The sequence below is a fragment of the Lissotriton helveticus genome, chromosome 3_1 (assembly GCF_964261635.1).
Source record: "Lissotriton helveticus chromosome 3_1, aLisHel1.1, whole genome shotgun sequence".
NCBI classification, from domain to species: Eukaryota; Metazoa; Chordata; class Amphibia; order Caudata; family Salamandridae; genus Lissotriton; species Lissotriton helveticus.
The window spans coordinates 257,666,014-257,681,864 of record NC_136061.1 but is presented as its reverse complement, the minus strand read 5'-3'; the positions used below and the strand labels follow the sequence as shown (position 1 = coordinate 257,681,864).

At 46.2% G+C, this 15,851-nt stretch overlaps 1 protein-coding gene across 1 annotated transcript in view; it reads right to left on the bottom strand.

The window, feature by feature from the left end:
* DYNLL2 (dynein light chain LC8-type 2) overlaps window positions 1-15,615 on the bottom strand; it is a 37,881-nt gene extending 22,266 nt beyond the window's left edge. Inside the window, exon 1 of the mRNA XM_078679767.1 lies at window positions 15,463-15,615. The gene's annotated coding sequence lies outside the window, so the exon portion shown is untranslated. The remainder of the gene's footprint in view (window positions 1-15,462) is intronic.
* Between the last annotated feature and the right edge of the window lie 236 nt (window positions 15,616-15,851).

The following is a 15,851-nucleotide window of genomic DNA, read 5'->3' as shown; positions in this document are numbered from 1 at the left end:
TTTTGAGTGTGCCAAAACACTTGCCTGCAATGTTTTTAATCTGATCTTCGAAGGAGAGTTTGAAATCAAACCATACTCCTAGATTTTTATCAGTTTGTGTTCCAGAGGCTGGCCAAGGGAGACAGTTTAGTATAAACAATGGTTCTGTCGGGTATGCAACCTGATTACTTCAAAATGTGAATAAATCATTCCAAGTTTTGATTAGTCATATGGTTACTTAAGACAATACTCTACTAAAAACACATTCAAAAACCAGAAACCTTTGTCTCAGCTTAAAGAGTTCTCAAGGTTCGATTCAGAATCCAACCTAGTTTAATATCAATAGTCTACCTTTAGCAGATATTGACAAATACAATGTCCAGGTGGTGTTGTATGCTGAAGACATGCCACTTATTGTGTGAGTCTCTCAGAACCCTACTTCTCAGCAGATCGTTTTAGATCTTGTCTGGCTGAAGTTGCCACTTGGAGGACAGACAGCGGTTTAAAATTGAATGTGAATAAAACAGAACTGATAGTAGTTAAGACCCCCCTAGATTTGGGCCTCTGCCTGGTGGCCTGTCTCCCTTGGCCTTGTAAATCGCTATGGGGTAACCCAGTATCCCTCAGAACCTGGGCAATACAGTTTAGTATAAACAATGGTTCTGTCGGGCATGCAACCTGATTACTTCAAAATGTGAATAAATTATTCCAAGTTTTGATTAGTCATATGGTTACTTAAGACAATACTCTACCAAGAACATATTCAAAATGCAAATCCAAACCAAAGGGAGATCAGGGTAACAAAATATTTTTAATCTATGAATTGTTTTCATTCATAAACGACCTGTTTTAACAGGAAGATTAATCAAGGAAACAATATTCAAAACTTTATACAGAACAACGCTTTTAAATAAAGTGAGTATATTGTGACATAGTGCACTGGTCACATAAATGGTGATTTATATACAAGCGAGTGAAGGAAGGGGAGAGGGAAAGGAACGAGAACAGTCTTTTGGCCAGTTTTAAGTATTCAATTAGGATAGGTCCAGCATGCCACTTCAGTTGTCCTTGGTTTACTGGATATTCTGTGCTGGTCCAATGGTTTTTTTTGTTTTTTTTTTAAAGGTTTTTATTGAAGAAAAAACGAGAATATACATAAATCGGGTGCCATATTTCGAAAACGATACAATAGGTGAGAGAGGACACAATGCGTAGAAAACAATTTTACCGACGGATGCACTTGTGGCAACGATATGTACGTAAAGGGAAATAATTAACAGCAATCCGACAAAACAGTATTCTACAAAGCCCACCCACCCGTGACACAGGATAGTAGGAGCCAAAGCAGACACCCGACCAGTAGGAATATCGACCCAGGATGATCAACCCATCTCTTGTGAAGGAAGAAAGAAAGAAGAAAAAAGGCCATAGAACTAAACTAATATAAAACAATAAACCCCTCCCCAATCCCCCTACCCTACACCTCTGCAATGGCTACGGCCCATCCCCACTAGCACCTTGTACCTAAAAGAAGGAAAGAAGAAAGCGGAGGGAGGATCGTACATGCCCCCCCGGTCCCACTTGCCCCCCGCCAGCCGCAACCCACCCCATAAGTCTCCAGGATAAGAAAACATAAGTAAAATCTAACAGGGGGGGAAGCATGTAAAAGACCCACCCCCCCTCCCGTGCAATCATGAGGTGCAGTCCCGTGTCAAATGAAGTCTTTTTCCAAACCCATACGGTCAAAGTCAACCCTGGCCGCTACGATCATTCATGCGAGCCCTGTCCATTCGAACCGCCATCACAGAAAGGATATCCAGAAGTAGAAAAGTTTCAAAGTCCACACGAAAGGAGTGATACCAGGATAGACGTTTACGAAGTCCAAAAGTCAAACAAAGTTCACTGCCCACCAGCAAGAAGTCAGCAAAGCGTTCTTGATCACTCTGAGAGAAAAGGGGCGAAGTAGGGATCCGACATTCATTGGAAAACTCGCACTGGAGTACAGGAATAGTCGCATCAATCTCGGGCGATATCGATATAGGGCAAAACACACATCCGATAGTTTCGGGTTCGCTCGCTGCCATCTGGGGGTCACAAACAATTTCAAGGTCCGACTTCCGCACAGGGTCCTCGGTAGCAATCGGAGCTTGCTCCACGGGTAAGGCATCTTGGTTCACCACCACCAAAGGGTCGGAGTCCGGTCTCCGGGAGATGTTATCGACCGTCACAACCATCCTCTGGACGGTGGCAGTGACTCGTATGTGGAGCTCCCGAATGGCGGCCATTATAGTGTGTAGCGACGGCGTACTTTCAGCCCGCTCCATCGCCCCTCAGTGAGCGACCGGGCGGGTATCTGAACCCCGGAGGTCGACTTCTCCGGGGCACCAGGCAAAGGCAATGCAGATGACAACTGCGGGCACTTCAAAAGCACGATCTCAGCACCGTCGCCGCCAGCGAGAAACCAAGCCCATCAACCCCGGGAGCTCAACGGGGCCTCCGGGCAGCGGACCCCCGACCAAAGCAGTGGATATGTCAAGCCGCCGCAGTTGCGGGATAAAGCTGCCACCGGATCACCATCCAAATCGAAAAGAAAGACGCCACTTCGGGAGACCGGAACCACCCACGTCCCGCGGCCGATGTTGTTCAACTCCAACCCGGCTGGGTTAGAACTCGAGGCCCCGGTTTAAACTCCGGGTTAGGCCGAGAATGGCACACGGCGTATCTTCATTTGAGCAGCTAGAAATTCAGGGATTGCACCTCTAGAGTCAGGCGCACTTCAGCTGCACGGGAGTCCGGTGGGAAATCAGGATAGAAGTCAGGATTTATAAGCAACCGGCGGAGGTCGGCGGAGCCGGGAGCTTATGTGGCCATCTTGGTTGCTAGCGTAGCTCCTCCCCCTGGTCCAATGGTTTTAATATCGTCGACGTTTCGACCCTTTGGACGCCTTGTGGGTCTGAGGCGGGTCTTCTTCAGGACATGGGGCAGGATGGGGTAGTGATATGGCGCCTGTTGGTCAAAAGGGTAAGCCATCAGGAAAGGATTTGCATGAAGTTAAAGGAATTTACCATTACTATTTGGAGTGACCGACAATTGTTATTTATGCACTCACCTACAGGCCCCTTCGTAGATTGGACCCCGGAATATTACTGTGAAAGGATCGCCAATTCTTTTGTCATTCAGGCGCTGAGAAAATTCGAATCTGTTAAATAAAGTAAGGCGTATGGTAATGTATATTCCATATCGCTTAGTATGTTGTTCCATCAAGGTAAATCCCTAGATTCAATGCCGTTTGATTCTAATCAAACTTCGTAACGCTAACATCCCTCACCCAGTTGCTGGGACTAGCGGGTCCCTTTAAGATTCAAACCGCTGGTCGTGATACTAGACATCATGGAGCTCATTATTTCCATTAGAGGCTTCTTAAGTTGAATGCCAGCTGCATTACTAGCGCGATCTGGAAGACAGGAGGGGGCGGTAAGCACGGTATTGTGAATTATACAATGGTAGCATGCTTTGTCAGATAAGTGAATAATCGTCAGAGTACTGATAGGACATGTCTCACCTAGAATACGAGTCAGTCTCTTAATCTGTGGTAAGCGCGAGATCCATTTCTGTCCGCTCACTTGTAGCAATGTTCAGTCGGCAACCCTTTACGGTTGGCGCCTGTTGAGTCTAGTTTTTAAGCCGAAGACGTGCCGCTGTGGGAGTGTTGCCTCGTCACTAGGCAACCGGCGGGTTACGTATGCACATGTATTCGTCCTCATGACATAAGGCAGCACAGCGTTCCCAGTTGCTAGGTAACGGTTGGTCGCCTAGTTTGTTAAAACTATGTGTAGTATGCGCTACCCGGGGTTAAAAGAAAAGGCCCATTTCATATCGCACGGGCTGCTTAATCTCGTGGAAAGATATTTCGGCACATTCCACCACCCTGCATTGACATTTAATTGGGATGGTAGCATAATATTATAAGGATAATCAGGGGTTCGTCGGGGAATGTGACAGTAAGCAATTTTTTTTAAAACCTCCACATAAAAATGACAGATGGATATTTGTACACGATAAATACAGCTAATGAGCAATTATGCAAGGGACAACCATACATTTAGGATAATTTGCCATCACATTCAACCATATTCTCACAATTTAGAAGTCAAGTGTTTTATCGCATTGCATTAAATATGGCTCATAGTGCATCAGATGTATTACATGCAGCAATGGTGTTTACATTTGCAAGGTATATAAACACTTGGGTATATGCACTATATGTGCCAAACCAATGTAGCTGGAACTAAACTACACTGGGCCTGTGAAGGATCAGGATTAGATGTGTAAGGGGAAACGAGCTGGTTACAGTTGCCCCATTTGTTTGGCCGTCTCCTCTCTTCCATTCAGCCCATCATGTACTGCGTTAAGAGAGTGTATCCATCTACACTCTTTGTAGTGGATTGATTGACTTGGAGATGGATCCACCTCTTGCACTGGGTATTCTTTTCTCCAACACCCTCCATTTGATGTCTTCTGGTGTGTGCTTATGAGTGTTGAAATGTTATACTAAAGGAGCACCCACTGTGTTGCACCGAATTCTACTCATATGTTGTAGAATCCTGGTTTTCACCTTTTGTTTTGTCTGTCCAATGTAAGTCAATGCACACGGGTAAGTGATGGCATAAATAACCTGTGTGCTATTGCCATTAGTGAACTGTGTCAATTTGTACGTTCTGGTGTTGTGGGTAAAACTTGGGCCCTCTAGGCAGTAGTCGCAAGCCATGCAATTACCACATTTGTGGTGCCCAGTCAGTGGTGGGAGGTTCAACATATCTCAAATCTGTCTGTTTAGAAAAGCTCTCACCACCGTGTCTTTTATGTTCCTGCCCCTTTTGAAGGCCAAGGGCTGTTGTGCCATCTGTAGTTCCCCTTCCACCAGGTTCTAGTACTTTTTTACGATCTTTTTTATATCGTTGATCCTTGTATTGTATGTGGTGACGCACACAGTGCCACTGGGTTCCTTGGATTTTTCTTATGGTCTCCAGTAGCTCGTTTCTCGGTTGGTACCAGGCACGCTTCTTGGCATGTTTCAATAAACCAGAGGGATATCCACGGTTCTTCAATCTTGTGGTCAGATAGTCAGCTTGCCGAAAAAAGTATTTTCTCTGGGAGCAGTTCCTCCTTAGTCTTAAGTACTGCCCATAAGGCAAATTGTCCCTCAGGTTTCTAGGGTGGCGAGAGCTGTACATCAATAATGTGTTCCTCTCCATGGGTTTTCGATATAAGTCACTGTATAATAATGCATTTTCAGCTTGGAAAGTCAGGTCCATAAAGTCAATCGATTCCCTACTCTGGGCCATTGTGAACTGAATGTCTCTGCTCCCATCGTTCAGCCAAACCTGGAACTCATTCAGCTCATTTTCATTCCCTGACCAAATCAACAAAACATAGATGTAACGTTTCCATACATCAATTTTATCTAGAAAAGGATTGGTCAAGTCATACACGTGTTCTTCCTCGCATTTGTCCATGAATATATTTGCCAGACTTGGGATGCGCCCATGGCTACTCCCTTGCTTTGATAGTAAAATTGCCTTCTGAAGACAAAGTAGTTCCTCTTCATCGCTATTTCCAGTAGCTTAATCAGAAATTCAGTCGGGATCCAATGCGGTCTACTTCTTATGTTGAGTGTAGTACTAATAACTTCTATTGCCCTGTCTTGAGGAATGGAAGTGTATAAAGATGATACATCCAATGTGACCAGTATTTGTTTGTTACCATCAAAGTAGCTGGATAATGTGCATACTGTCTCGCACGTAGGACTTTGTAGCTGGCATCCAAGGTTGCAAGAAATGATCAATAAATTGATTGAGGTTCAAGGATTGATCCACAGCCAGAGACTATGGGTCTGCCAGGCGGGTTCTCAAGTCTCTTGTGCACTTTTGGGAGGGTGTATATGGTAGGTATCCTGGGTTCTTGTTGGTTAAGGAAATGACGTTCATGTTGGCTCAGGAACGGATTTCGCGCTTACCGCAGATTAAGAGACGGACTCTTATTCCAGGTGAGACATGTCCTATCAGTACTCTGACGATTATTCACTTATCCGACAAAGCACGCTACGATTGTATAATTTGCAATACCGTGCTTACCGCCCCCCCTCCTGTCTTCCAGATCGCGCTAGTAATGCGGCTGGCATTCAATTTAAGGAGCCTCTAATGGAAATAATGAGCTCCATGAGGTCTAGTATCACGACCAGCGGTTTGAATCATATAGGGACCCGCTAGTCCCAGCAACTGGGCGAGTGTGATGCTAGCGTTACGAAGTTGTACTAGAATCAAACTGCATTGAATCTAGTGATTTACCTTGATGGAACATACTAAGCGATATGGAATAAACATTACCATACGCCTTACTTTATTGAACAGATTCGAATTTTCTCAGTGCCTGAATGAGAAAAGAATTGGCGATCCTTTCACAGTAATCTTCCGGGGTCCAATCTACGAAGGGGCCCGTAGGTGAATGCATAAATAACGATTGTCGCTCGCTCCAAATAGTAATTGTAAATTCCTTTAATAACTTCATGCCACAATCCTTTCCTGATGGCTTACCCTTTTGACCAACAGGCGCCATATCACTACCCCATCCCGCCCCATGTCCTGAAGACCCGCCTCAGACCCACAATTAAGCCGTCCAAAGGGTCAACATCAACTATATTAAAACCATTGGACCAGCACAGAATATCCAGTCAACCAAGGCCAACTGAAGTGGCATACTGGACCTATCCTAATTGAATACTTAAACTGGCCAAAAGACTGTTGTCCTTCCTTTCCCCCTCCCCTTCCTTCACTCACTTTTATATAAATCACCATTTATATGTCACCAGTGCACTATATGTCACAATATACTCACTTTATTTAAAAGCGCCGTTCTGTATAAAGTTTTGAATATTGTTGTTTCCTTGATTAATCTTCATGTGTAAAAAACAGGGCATTTATGAATGAAAACAATTCATAGATTAAAAATATATTGTTACCCTGATCTCCCTTTGGTTTGGATTTGCATTTTGAATATGTTCTTGGTAGAGTATTGTCTTAAGTAACCATATGACTAATCAAAACTTGGAATAATTTATTCACATTTTGAAGTAATCAGGTTGCATGCCCGACAGAACCATTGTTTATACTAAACTGTATTGCCCAGGTTCTGAGGGATACTGGGTTACCCCATAGCGATTTACAAGGCCAAGGGAGACAGGCCACCAGGCAGAGGCCCAAATCTAGGGGGGTCTTAACTACTATCAGTTCTGTTTTATTCACATTCAATTTTAAACCGCTGTCTGTCCTCCAAGTGGCAACTTCAGCCAGACAAGATCTAAAACGATCTGCTGAGAAGTAGGGTTCTGAGAGACTCACACAATAAGTGGCATGTCTTCAGCATACAACACCACCTGGACATTGTATTTGTCAATATCTGCTAAAGGTAGACTATTGATATTAAACTAGGTTGGATTCTGAATCGAACCTTGAGAACTCTTTAAGCTGAGACAAAGGTTTCGACACACGGGGCTTTTGAGTGACCGGAAATGTTTGATTCTGGGGGAAAGATTTGAACCATTAAAGCGCTTTACCGCACATCCCATTAAAGCGCTTTACCGCACATCCCATATTCTTGGAGCCTATGAATTAGGATCTTGTGGGATACGGTGTCAAAGGCAGCGCTTAGGTCCAGCAATACTAGAGCAGAGGACTGAGCTTTGTCGGCATTCTGTCTGAAACTTCTTCCAACAGGAGAAGAGCCGAGTCAGTAGAATGGGCATTAAAGCCAGATTGAGAAGAATGGAGCACTGCTTTAGATTCAAAGGCTGTCAGTAGATGGTTTACATGATTTCTCAAGCTTTTAGCCCAAAAAGGCAGTAGACACATGGGTCTTAGGTTCTGTAAGACAGAGGGAGCAAGGGAACGTTTTTTTCTAAATGAGGAGCACCATTGCATGTTTCCATTGCATCGGGCCAAAGCATAGATCAATACACATACTAATCTCTTCAGATAAATGGGGGAGAATAGCAGTGAGGACCAAGCATAGGATTTTGGGCTGGGTGTAGGGGTGAGCCAGACTTGGTTAAAAAGAGGGTGTCGAGTTAATCCAGAAAGGGGATGCCCAAATTGATTATATCGCCAGACTGTTCACAGATCACTGGATAGTCTTCCTTATGTGCTGCCAGAGGGAAGGAGACCAATCTTAGTGACATTTGCAGAGAAAAAGGAATGTTATTACAATTTTCTGTAGAAGGAGTAGCATTAATTGATACCCGTTCTAAAGAGGATAGATATTTAAGTAAGGTAAATAGTTCTTTAGTAGGTTTGCTGGCTGAATCGATTTTCAAGGCATAGTATTCTTTAAGTGAAGCTCTAATAAGCTTATGATATTGTTTCAGAGCTTTAAGTCGAGAGTGGCTGATCATATTATAATCTTTCCTCCATTCATGTTAAAGTCGTTTACAATGTTTTTTAGTTGCTGCTAGCTGTTCATTATACCAGGGTGCAGAAGGAGAACATCTTAAGTGGCATCTAGAGGACATGGGTGCTATGATAATGGCACTAGTTAACCAAGAACCAAAGTTGTGAGCCACGAGGTTAAGATCATTGTTCTCCTCTATGACCGAGTCGGATATCATCAAGGTAGTAGTGAAATTCTCAGGTTTGATCTTAGCCCATTTCCTCGAAAGCGAGGAATGGGTTGTGAGTTACTGGGGCCGTCAGGGTCATCAGAAAGGAGAAAGGGACCAAATAGTGATCAGACCATTATAGTCTAATGTGAAGAGCTCCTCGGAAAGAGATCATTAGAAAAAATAGGATCGAGTATGTCCCATTAAGTGTGTAGGTTCGGACATATTTAGGGTTTCAAGGTCTTTAAGGAAGATGCTACCTGGATGTCGGCCGCCTCTAAATGCAAACTAGGGTCCAGAGTATAAACAGTTTCTTGTGGCGCAATGCTAATTGCGAAATGACATCAGCCAAGGTTCATATGAAGCTGGCAGCAGGCCCCAGAGGTCGATAGATCAGAAGTCCTGTTAAGGAGTTTACTAGAAAGAGTCTTGGAAAATTGGGCTGCCTCACAGTCTGGTAGATCCACCATTTCAGAGTGCAATTCCAGGAAAGTTTGATAACCGCAATACTGCCCCCATGCTGAACGGTCACATCTCACAATCTCGTAGCCTGGGGCGGAGGGGAGTTAGGGCATAGAGTATATCCAGCTTGGAATTCTATGAGCGCCAAGTTTCTGTCAAGAAGAGGGCATCAGGGTGGATCTCCCACAGCATGTCGAAAATGGCCTGCTTGTGTTTAGGCAGCGAGTGACAGTTGAGCGAGAAAACTTTAAAGTGATTGTTATGGGTAGATGGTCATTTTACTAGATTAAGGGCATTGAGTGAGAACAAGTTGCAGAGTGTACATTGTTCTATGGCCTTACCTACCTGTATAGAACCAATGCATTCTTTGGGGGGTGTGGGGGCATGGTCCATAAGCTCCCTGGAGAAAAACTGCCTATGCGGGGAATTCAAACAGGCAGGGGGACTGGTCCCGGTCCAGAAACGCGCAGACGGGCTTGCCATAGGCGCGTCTGCCATATTGAAAAAAGCCTCCTCAGGAGAGGCAGTCTGACAATTGATAGGAGATGGGTGGCGCAGTCAGCAGAGGTTGGGGCATCCCAGTCCCACACGCCAGGAGTGCTACTCCCCTGCACGTCACTAAAAGAAGAAAGCTCAAATAAAAGCGTGCAAGACCAATAGTAGTTAAAAGAAGGTGAGCTAGGCACCTCCCTGCACTAGAAGTGCTACAAGAAAAGGAATTGTGAAAATTTTTCAAAACACGGGAGCCAGGCACCTCCCACACCCGAGGGTATTACAAGGTAAGGGAATTGATAAACATGGTAACAGGAGAGTACACAAAACATTCCAGAAGGAGTGGAGAGGCCCACTCAGACGGGAGTGGATCACGAGTACCAAAAAGTATTCCCTCTCCAGAGGTTAGGTCGAGATCGGCAAACCCTCGAAGAGGGTGTCAATCCAGACAATCAGATTGGCTGGCAGCAGATGAAAAATTATTGCAGCAGACATAACAGGTAAACAGCCAACCAAGCTTGTAGTATTAGGGGGAGCAGATTTGCTAAACTGGTCCAATAAAGTAGGGGCTAGTGCACACAGCTTAAGGCCTTGTGCTGCTGGGTAAGGACTTCTATAAATATCCTAGTGCAACACACTATCACAAGAGCCTGCTGACAACGGGAGACCAGGCCAGGCCCTGTGCCCAGACTGCACTGGGCATCTTGTTCAGTGTAATGGGGCTAGAGCACACCCTGGGACCATAGCCTACTCCACATGGTATTTTAATACGGTAGCTGGATGAAATAATAAAGGCTTATTAAAATCAAAGTTCAAAGTTTGGAATGTATGGAAAGATGCCCTGAGTGAGGGAGTGTAGGAAAGTGGGTTTTTGTTGCAGTAACCCCCCCCCCACACACACACACTTTTTGCCAGACTACATATGCACTTTTACTTGGTGTGCCCTGGGTCCCTGCCAATCAGGTTCCCAGGGCCTGTGTTCTTTCCCCCAAACTAACCCAATTGGCATATCTGGCCACAGGTCAGTCCCTTCTAAATGGTACCACAGGTACCCAGAGCACTGACCAGAGAAGGCCTTTAAGGGCTGCAGTACTTATTGTGCCACACTTAGAGGTCCTGTACCACTACACACACTGCCTTTGCAGGCTGCGTGTTTAGGTGCAAAACAAAGTGAAGAGTCGACATGGTACACATCTGTGCCCTGCCTTCAACCAACTCCCTGGCATAGGTCAGTCACCCCTCCAGCTGGGTTCACTATACCAGTGGTGAGGGTACAGGTGCATGAGCCCTGTATCCCTAAGTGCAGGGCTACCATTAAGAGTATATGGTGCTAAGAGCTTGTCATTACGAACTCGACAGCACCATAATGGCTACACTGAAAACTGAGACGTTTGGTATCAAACTTCTCAGCACATTAAACCCACACTGATGCCAGTGTGCGATTTAATGAAAAATGCGCTCAGAGGGCATCTTTGGGAAGCCCCCTAAAAACTAACCCACCACTATTGTCCAGGCTGAGTGGCTGCTTTCAGCTGCCACCACCGGACATGTTTCTGTACCCTGGGTCGAGAGCCGGCTGCTCTCTGGGGCCAGAAACAATGGACATCTTGGGACGAGGTGCCATGCCTTCTGCCCCAGGATGGGCTGGGTTCATGAAGGGGAAGCTTCAAAGGCTTGCCCCCTTTGTGAGCTTCCCCAGGCCAATTGCTGCTTTCAGCAACTGGTCCCCACTTGTTCTGACCCACACCTGGCAGGAAAAACAAGTGAGGAAGAGAGATGCGCCCATCTCTGCCAACTCCACCCCTCAGGTGGGGGTGGGGGTCAAGGTGAAGCACAACTCTAAGTCCACGCCATCTTGAAGATGGCGGGAGGAGGAGGGGGGGACTCAGCCAACCAGGGACAGGCGCATGCCCTCCTCCCACTGGAGGGTGGCATAATAGGGGGGTGCACCCACCCCAGGGAGGGGGCCCATTGGTCCCTGCCTTTTACAGACCTGCAATGCCCCTAAATCTAGTATTTAGGGGTACCCCTGAACCTTGCTTCCACAGATCCAGACAAGAAACAAGAAGAAAAGGACCGAACAGCCCTGCAGCAGCTAAGAGGAAGACGGCCATTGACTTTGCCCCAGCACAACCGACCTGTCTCCCACCGAACCTGCAAAATACTGGTGTCCTGCAGCCAGCAACCTCAGAATCCTCGGAGGACCTGCCTGCCTTCACTTCCAAAGTCTGCTTCTCCCGTGAACACCACATTTGTTTAACTGCAACCTCTGGCAGCAGCCGGAGACCGCAAATCCTCCCCACTCTGCACACGCGTCCACGCCCGAGCACCAGTGGACAAACACCACGTGGAGGTGACCTCGGCGATCCTGAACCGAGATCCGGCGACCCCTGACCTGCCCCAAGCCGACACCTGCAGCCTAAATCCAGAAGGTCCCCCTAACTGCGACCAGGAGCTGGTAAGAAAATGCAACCCGACGCCCCACGGCCTTGTGTGCCCGAAAAGACATTGCCTAGCCAATCCCTAACTTTCCTAAACTAAACTAAAGTAGTGGTCGCACCCAGAAGTCTTTTGTCTCCCTGCCTGCAGTGCTTTTGCAAACCAGAGTTTCTCCATTGTGAACAGAACATTCAACCTCAAAACAGCACCCTGCACCCAGCCGCCCTAGTGCTGCTGTGGGTGCACCTTCGGTGCCAATTTGTTTCGCCATTTGCCCTAAGCTAAAGTCCAGGAGCTTAGATCCCACAACCCAGTGGCATGCCTGTCAGCAGCCGCCAACCTGAGGCCCTCTATCCCCCCATTGGATAACAAAGGGCCTCAGCACTCTGCACCTGGCTGCCCTAGTGCCGCGGAGGGAGTAACAAGAGTGAATCCTTGACCCTGGGGGAACCCTTGTTCTAACCCCAGAACCTCAACTCTGAAGCCTAATTACTTACCTAAAAACCAATAACCATATTTTCCTCAATAGGATAACATTGACAGTTGTTCTGTGAAAAAGTTTCCAAGTGTGGAGTTTTGTAACTTAAAGAAATTCTTTAAAATTGTATGATTTAACAAAAACGCTTTTACTCGCCCGTTTACAGGAAATGTCTTTGTGCTGCATTCAGGCATACAGCACTGAGTAAGAAAAGTTATCCAAAAGTAACGTACCTGCTATTTTACTTTAAATCCCATTCAAGTCTATGTACTGTATTTACAAGTGATTGCATTTCTCTGAAACAATACTGTAAGTCAAATCATAGTACATTTACAATTGCAATTGAACGGTTTTACAATCAGCATTTACTACTGTAAAGTATTTATTGCTTACCTGTGCCAGGCTTGCTTGGTTTTAGAAATAAAATGCCTAAAAGAATATTTTTATACAAAAACAAATGGTCTGAAGTTTAGTCTTTGAGTGTGTGAATCCATTTGCTGAGAGTGTATACAACAAATGTATAACACTGCCCTCTGAGATTGCCTTGCTGCTCGACCACAACACCACAAATAGAGAGTAAGGTTCTATCTAACTTTACCTCTGCCCACCTTTGGGGTTCCACTGGACTCTGATATACTATATCAAAGTGAGGTATAGTGTGCAAAGAGCCAGCTCCCTACAGGGAGACATCAATAACGATTAGCAAGTGTGAGCTTCTCCAGAGAGAACTTTGGTGGAGGACAAGGGTATTCATTAGATCTTCATAAGTGGCTTTGAGGGAGTTTAGTACGTCGGTGCAGTCTTGTGCCGAATCCAAGTCAAATTCAGCTCAAGTGACAGACCTGCCAGATCCCCAGTCGTAGTTTAAGTCACCTTAATACTGCAGCTTGGGAACAGGCATCTAATGTAGCATATAACTTCAGGAACATAAGCGGCAAGTTATCCCTACTGACCATTACTCCAGCACCAATAGGTGACCCATCCACAACCCCTCCATTTTGAATTCTGGGAGATTCTGCCCCTTAATTAAGTCAAGTTTACCAAAAACTTTTACAAAAGCATTGCAAAGAAATTAAGTAGAGATGATACACAAGGCTGGTCAAGTTAAAGTTGTTGCATAGTAGAAGAGTACGGTGTACAGCACAGAAAACGTTCCTTTGGTGGGAGAGAAGATAGGAGTTGAGACCATTCCAAGGTTTAGGAATTTAGCCTCCGATTAGTGGAACAAGGAAGAAATCCGACAGGCCAGGAGTATAGACGGTAACAAGGGAAGACAGCAGCCGTGAGTACACTGAGCCAACAGATTATATGACTTGGAAAAGAGACTATTTTCCAAACACTGTAAAACCTGCATAGGTCGAACACTGCATACAACAGTTATGTTAAAAGGGAAGCCAGAAAATTAGGCCAACACTAACATTGTTAACAGTGTAGAGGAGAAGACCAAGTAGGTGAGACCGGCATGAGTGGAAAATGTACCAAAGACTACTTTTCAATATTTGAGTTGGGGTGGATAGGCACGAACCAAAGACCTGGTGGTGAAAAAGGAATGGGGACACCACGTGCAGCTCTGGAGATTGACTGCCTACCAACTAAAAAAACAAGGTGATTTGGGACAAAAGCTTTGAGAAACACCAAAGCTAGGAGCTAGAACACTGACTTGCGTACGACAAAAAGTCAACATAATATTAGAGATGAGAAAAACAAAGCTGAAGTGTCTAGTGGAGACAAGATGGACCAAAGAATGAAGAGTTCACCTTATCAAAATCAGCCGATTATAAAATAGAATTGTTTACAGTGATCTGCAAAGGATAAAGCATTAACAGTGTCGTGTTCTCTTCTTAAACATCAGCATCCTAAACGGTCCAGCAACCCTATCCAGCATTATGGTGGTACAGATCGACCTAATTTCTTCCCACTTTGAAACTAGTACCCCCACCCACCCACAACAAAATCCTTAAGTGGTACTTGCCGTTCCATTGGATGCCCACCAATTCCCCCTCCAACGCCACACAACTTCGAGGACCACCCTTGGGCGACTTTGACCCGGCTACGATGAAGGACACGTTCTCTCGTTTCGACATGCTCCTCGCAGCCTGCTCCCACAGCATCTTTTGCTGACGCACGGCTTCTATCCCGGCCACCTCTGGTCGCCACCCGCTAAACATTGTATGCTTATACTCCTCCTCTTGAAAGCTTTGGGTAACCGACAGCACCACGCACACGCTTGGTTGATAGGTCGGTACCGCCGTATCCCAACTCTGATTTAACAGCACCCTTAGGTGACTTATAATCACACAGCCCTTTCAGTTTAACTTTGTCCCCTTTAAAGCCCCCACCCCCGTAGAATCTGAGATAACCTTGAATGACAGACCATCTCCATCTCTCCTCCCAACACCCTTTGGTGACAGCCCGGCCCTGTAGTACCGTACACCCCCATCAGCTTCAGCACTAGTCGGCAGCTAGCATGCCCCAACATCCATGTAGGGCACACCATACCTTTACAGCACCCGTAGGTACCAGAAGCCCAACCAAACTGGTTCATCACTACTCGACCTTAAGTGGAAGTGCCATACCACGCAGCTGCACCAGCGGCTACCTTTTCAGCAAGCACATGGGTGACACCGCCCTTCACTCTAACGCACGAGAGTAACTAACACCCCCTTCACGACACTCTGAGTATGCCTTATAACCTCCCCTCTCCCCCAAACCCCAACCCCGTAGAATCCCAACCCCATAGGATAAGCGGCCGCGTTCACATTCCCCAGTATCTCTGACCGACAAGTAAAGCTCCTCCGTGAATGACATATCGCCCTTCCCATAACATCCATGTATGACCACCCCCAAATTCCTTGGGTCATCTAGCCATCTTTCAAAACCCATTCGGGAACAGCCACTCCCCTGGGAGTCCATGGGTAAAACACCCCAGCATTACACAGAGACCAGCAAGCCCCACACCCACCTGTGGCAGAGCCCGGGCCTTGCGATGTAATGTCTCCCTCCCAAGCAACGCTGGTCTCAGCTCTTCCCTACCCGGCAGCAGCAGCGCTGAGCCCGGCCGCCTTGAACCCCCTGAAATAGCACAGCCCCGCCCCTACAACGCCCGCAACGGACTGCGCTCCCATTGGATGAGTGGTCGCAGCCCCCGCCCGGCCTTTGCTCCCCATTGGCTGAACTAGCTCATCGAGGGCATTCTCCCTCGGCTCAATTCTGCCTACATTTTATTTCATCCCACAATGCATAGCGGCTGCACTGCAGACAGCCTTGTTACTTCTTAAAGCACCAGTGCTACCAACGTAGAAACAGTAGGCAACGAGGAATAAAAGGAGTTGCTACCAGACCTCGCTAGTA